Here is a 6000-nt window from a genome sequence, read left to right on the forward strand (position 1 = left end):
GCATACATGCTTGATGACTTCAATATTGATCATGGTAACTTCTTGGAGGTTATAGTTCTGTTAAGCAAGTATGACATCTGTCTAAAAGAGCATTTAAAGGAATGTATCGAAAAAATCCAAGAAGATTCATCAAACTGGGGCAAAAGGCAGAGGTTCCATGGTTTCATTACTGTCTGCAAGAACCATTAATTCTGTCATTAACACCATTCAGCAGCTTATCCAGGAGACCATTGTGAGAGACATAAAGAATGCTGAAATGTTCTCACTTCAGATTGACACCACACACAGACATCACCTCACAAGATCAGTGTTCTGTTGTTGTACGATATGTTACATACAAAATTCATGAAAGGCCTTATCAGCATTGTCAAGTGTAAGGAATCGACTGGGCAATATTTTGTCAGTCTTGTTTCAGAGCTTGCTGAGAAGCTCAATTTGGATCTGAGCAAGTGCATCGGACATGCTACAGATGGTGCATCTAATATGCAAGGCCAATACAAAGGCTTTTCTACTCAGATGTCCAAAGTGGCACCAAATCAAGTGCATGTTTGGTGTTATGCGCATGTACTCAACCTAGTTCTGGCTGACACAACCCAAACAGTAATAGAAAGTGGTTCACTGTTTGCAGTTCTCAATGATATTGCGGTGTTCTTTCGCGAGTCATACAAAAGGATGAATGTGTGGGAAAGTGAGAGCCAGGGCAGGCACCAGAGGCGACTCTCACCAATTGGCGAGACAAGGTGGTGGGCCAAAGATAATGCTCTCAGGAAAGTGTTTGGATCATTTGCAAATCCAGATAATTGTCTCTATGTGGATGTCATCCTTGCATTGACGGCGATACAAGAGGATATGACCATGAAAACAACTGCTCGCGTTCAAGCACGAGGATTTGTTGAGGCTCTACTTAAGTATGAGATGATACTGACAGCACAAACCTTCCTCAGGATATTTGAGCAGACATCACCACTGTCCAAATACCTCCAAACACAACAGATGGATATTTTGTCTGCCCACAGAATGGTTATGGCAACACATGAAAGCCTGAAAAGCATGTCAAGAGACTTTGCCTCAGTCAATGCAGCTGCAGGGAAATTTGTTCTGTGGGCAAATGAAAAATTGCAGGAGCAAGACAAAGAGATAGAGCTGGAAGTTGAGTCTGCATTACCATCAAAAAGGAGGAGGAAGAAGACAACCAGGCCTGGAGAGATTCCTCATGCTGAAACTGTCACAAATCCAGAAAAGGTTTATGAAGTTACAGTCCATAATCAGATCATGGACACAGCTACTGAGACACTACACAGGAGGTTTCTGGGTCATGGAACACTCTATGCTGACCTTGCATTTCTAGACCCAAGGAACTTCACTCAGTTAAAGACATCCTCTCTTCCACCATTGATGTTCCAAGAGCTTAGCAAATGTCTGTTGAGGTTTGACAGTGAAGCAACTGCTGAGAATTTACAATGTGAATTTAGAAATTTTGTTCTACAGTGGGAAAAATTGAAAATGTATCCACTAGATGAATACAAGGTCAAAACATTGGAAGACAAGACAGAAGATGAGGGGGTTGAAATCCAATGCAAGGAGTGTTCCTCATGTAATGAATGTCCACTGTGTTGCTATCAGATTCTCGGGAGGTTCAATCTGATGTCAAATGCCTACCACCTCCTAGGTCTGGCATACAAGTTCTTGCTCACCCTGTCAATCACTCAGGTTGCCTGTGAACGCACATTTTCAACGCTTAAGTTCATTAAAACCAGACTCAGAAGCAAGCTCTCACAGGAGCACTTGGAAGCTTTTATGTTGATGGCAACAGAGAGGGACATCCTTTTCTCTCTTGACTCTGATGTGATCATTGACAAAGTTGCAGAGAAAAGTGAACTGTTTACTAAGCTTCTCCTATAGGCCCTGGCAGTGATGTTTTACCTCATGAAATATAGTTACAGCAGAAATTGTGTACCCTAAGCATTAATATTTCTATTAGAATAATAAGCAGACCTTTAGATATTTACAATAAAGCCTGATAAAAAACATTTGCATTTTCTTTGTTTATTACTTTATTAGTTTTTTTCTTGGTTTTGACAGTAAATAAATTCTAATCAGTAATTTTACATGCAGATTAATGTATGTATGTTTACATGCATAGTGGGCCGGTCTGGATGAAGTCCAGCAAATATTTTTTATACAAGCCCACCCCCGTGTGAAACGTTACAGGTTCACAGGTACTGAAGCAAATGTGTGTTATACATGCTTGCTGGCTATACTGGCACGTTTCATTTTCCAAAAATACAAACTGTATATGAACAAATAATGACTGATATTCAGTAATGAAGTAAACCATAGCCTTACCTATTGCAAAGATGACAATAATAGCGGCCGGCGATTGGTCAAAAGTAAGCCACAGGCGAGACCCGATTGGTCAAAAGTAAACTACAGAAGGAACGCGATTGGTCAAAAGTAAACTACAGGTGAGTAATGCGATTGGTCAAAAGTAAGCCACAGGCGAAACGCGATTGGTCAAAAGTAAACTACAGGAGAGAAACGTGATTGGTCATAATGTGTTATACATTATATACGACACAACATAATCATCATCACCATCATCATCCTCAACTCCCCTAACAGCATCTTAATGTGTGATGTGATATACAGTCAAGTATGGTGACCCATACTCAGAATTCGTGCTCTGCATTTAACCCCTCCAAAGTACACACACACACCGTGAACACACTTGCTCAAGGGCACTTCAGTCGTGGTATTGCCGGCCCGAGACTCGAACCCACAACTCTAGGGTTATAGGGATCAAACTCTCAAACCACTAGGCTCCTTTTTTTTTTGTGCTTTTTTTTGCTTTGAGCATCCCCTACCGCAATGCACTGCGCACTATCAAGGTTACCGTAGTAAAACCCATACGTGCAGTCTGAACTCACCAACATCATGAGAGGACGCGTTTTCTGTTGAGATGGTATGAAGTTATTATTGCTCCAGTGCAGTGACGCGACGCGCGTCCCGTCGCAGCTGTCCCGGACCGGTTCTGACTCGGTTTCACTGCAGATGCGGTCTGTGGTGTCTCATCACACTGCAGCTGACGGTGTCAGTGCTGGAAGACTCTCATTTACACTACGACTGAAGAAAAGCTTTAGTGTTAGGCTGATATACTGTGGTAACAAAGAGGGTTGCTCCTTTTTATCGGACGATGTACTTTTAAGTGGTAACTTATTTTGTATAGCTAGCTTTGTTCACGGTTGCGTATGTTGCAGATTGTGCGAATTTATTCGCAAACGCAATGTTTGTAGCTTTACTCTGTAGTTTATTTAGAAACTTTGTCGTAAATATTTAAACTCCAATAACCTTAACTCATTTTTAACCAGAAATGTACTTTACCAGTTTATTTAGAAACTTCAGTCGTAAATATTTAAACTCTTTCCCATTCATAATGTGAACTGGCAAGTTGGTTTTGAGACTGGATATCTGCTAAATAGAGTGTATTATATCGTGAAACTATGATAATATGATGTCGTATCTTGTAATAAATGTACTATCTGTTTATTTTGAAGAGCGCGAGTAGAGTTTCGTACTAATGTTACATACTTGCATACTAGCTGTAGTGTGCAGGAAGGGGAATTAGCTCAAATGGTAGAGCGCTCGCTTAGCATGCGAGAGGTAGCGGGATCGATGCCCGCATTCTCCAAAGCTTTTTTTCCTCTAAAAGTTACAATTACATTATAATTTAGCACGCAGTGACTGCTGGTAAGTATTTATAAGATACTGAGACTAAAATGACAAAATTTTGAGAATTAATTTATGCAGAAAGCCATTTAGTATGCTAGGCTAAGTATCCTTAACTAATGCACTAACGTTAGCCTATATATGAAGTGTTTATTGGCCTGTCAATTTTCCATCTGTTTCCCAGCCGCAAATATTTAGATCACCTCTCAAAAGAATAAAACAAAGGTATGTGAACAAAATGCAAGTTTTGGCCATTTGCGATCCATATTAATCACCCGCGACAATATTTCAATCATTAAACACTGCGACAAAACGTTGTAAAAACACTTAAAGTGCCTTAATATATTTACATTTTAATTATTTTATTTTAATTATAATTATTTTAATTATATAGTTTATTTATAAACTATTATTTTATTAGTTGTTAATTCTATTTCTAAAAACCTTTTTTTTTAGTTATGATTATTAAAAATATCCTTTTAAAAGTATCATTTTTCATTGCATATAGATGCACAGTTGTAATGTAATATTGTTATTTATTTATTTATTTATTTGAATAACCTTTTAAAACTCTCCATTTATTTTTAACAATTTCAGAAATATTTAATAAATAGTTTTGCATCAATGTCATGAATAGATTAAATAAATTAACATTTTAATACTTTAAGAATTGTTATATATGCTATGGTTCCCCAGTATGTTTATTGTTAAATGTTAAACGTTTTAAATATCGTGAAATTTCTTCTGTCAACACAAAAGGCAGAAGTTCTCTATGTTTTTATAAATATAAAATATTTTCCAGCTAATACTGTTTTGTATGACTTTATTGATCTGATACAATATATATTCTAAAAGTCAGCTGACAATTTGTTAAATATGTTTTATAATCAGCTGTAGTCATTTTTTTGTTCTTTGTTTTTAGAGCACAACACCAGCAGATGTCCCTCTTTTCTCAGGTATGTTCATCACAGTTACAGGCTACGCACAGATTTGAGGAAACTGAAAGATTTGTTCTCTCAAACTTCATTTATAACAAATGTTTGGTCTAGACTCCAGGTCACTATAAGCCTAAATAAATTCCCTTAAAAACGTTTACAATTTAAAATGAATATTAATAAGGAGAAATAAAGATCTATGACTGTTGTTACAGGAAACACAAATAAAAATTGATATACATTACTGTAAAAACGTGAGGTATAATTTCATCATCAAGTTAAAACAATCTTGTTTAGAGCCTTTGATGGCCTCTAAACTTTAAACTAAATAATAAAGAAAAAAAAATCTAAATAATTCTAGGCTACATATAGCGTAACTAACAAATTAAATGAATGAGTTAAAAAAGAAAAACAAGTGGGCTATTCAATTATAAAGTATACAAGCAGAACAAAGGGCTTGAATGCAACAAATAGCTAGTAAAACACAAGTTTTAACGCCCAAAGTTTAACAGGAACTAAATACTAAACTGTGCAAGACCTGCATTTCAAATACTTCAAAACAACACTTCAATGCTCCCTCAAGACTAGGGGAAAAATGGTGTTCCCATGGAAACTGCTTCAGCAGACAGGAATGGGAACTCGAGCACAGCCAGACGCTCACAATATGTTTTCCCTGATATACAGAAATGTGAAATGACACTTCTATTATATAACGCTGATCATCTGAAAAAAAAAAAAAAAAAACCCCGCTGGTTTCTTGCTGCTCAGTAATTCCATGAGGATCCACTGGTTCTAGAGCAGCTGAAATGCAAGCTCTCCAAAACAGTTTTGATCAACATTTTGAACTGATGCATATTAAAATTGATTCGAACAGTCGGATCCTTATGTTGAATCGCAGCTTGACACGCACGAGCATCATAAAGGAGAGGCATGGCAGAGGCTTCAAAGAGTGAGACTGTATTCTCAAAAACGTCACACATCTCCCCAGCAGCATGCAGTTTCGGCCCAGATCTGGCCCACGTCTGGCCCGCATGGATTTCACGTGGGCCGGATCTGGGCCAACACTATTTTGCTGTCTGGGTCATTCAGTAATCTCATTAATATGCATGAGAAGATCGATCGCGTGCTTTTGTTAGTCCTGAAATATCAGCAACTTGAGGCTCTTTCTAATAATAACCTCAGAACGCCACAGTTTAACCAATGGCTAATGCGAGGAATACTTGTGCAACATCTCCTAAAATGGATATCGGTGTTTAAAAACAACGAAAACATTCCTCCTGCGAGACATGGTGGGCGTTTTTCTGGTTTCAACAAACTGTTCTTCCCAAGCAAATGCGTA

General features: G+C 37.8%; 1 non-coding gene across 1 annotated transcript; it reads left to right on the forward strand.

The window, feature by feature from the left end:
* Positions 1 to 3615: 3615 nt before the first annotated feature.
* Positions 3616 to 3688, forward strand: trnaa-agc. The gene has a single exon. It is a non-coding gene; the product is annotated as a tRNA-Ala (tRNA).
* The last annotated feature ends 2312 nt before the right edge of the window (positions 3689 to 6000 follow it).

This window comes from Cyprinus carpio, chromosome B22, assembly GCF_018340385.1.
Source record: "Cyprinus carpio isolate SPL01 chromosome B22, ASM1834038v1, whole genome shotgun sequence".
Taxonomy (NCBI): Eukaryota; Metazoa; Chordata; class Actinopteri; order Cypriniformes; family Cyprinidae; genus Cyprinus; species Cyprinus carpio.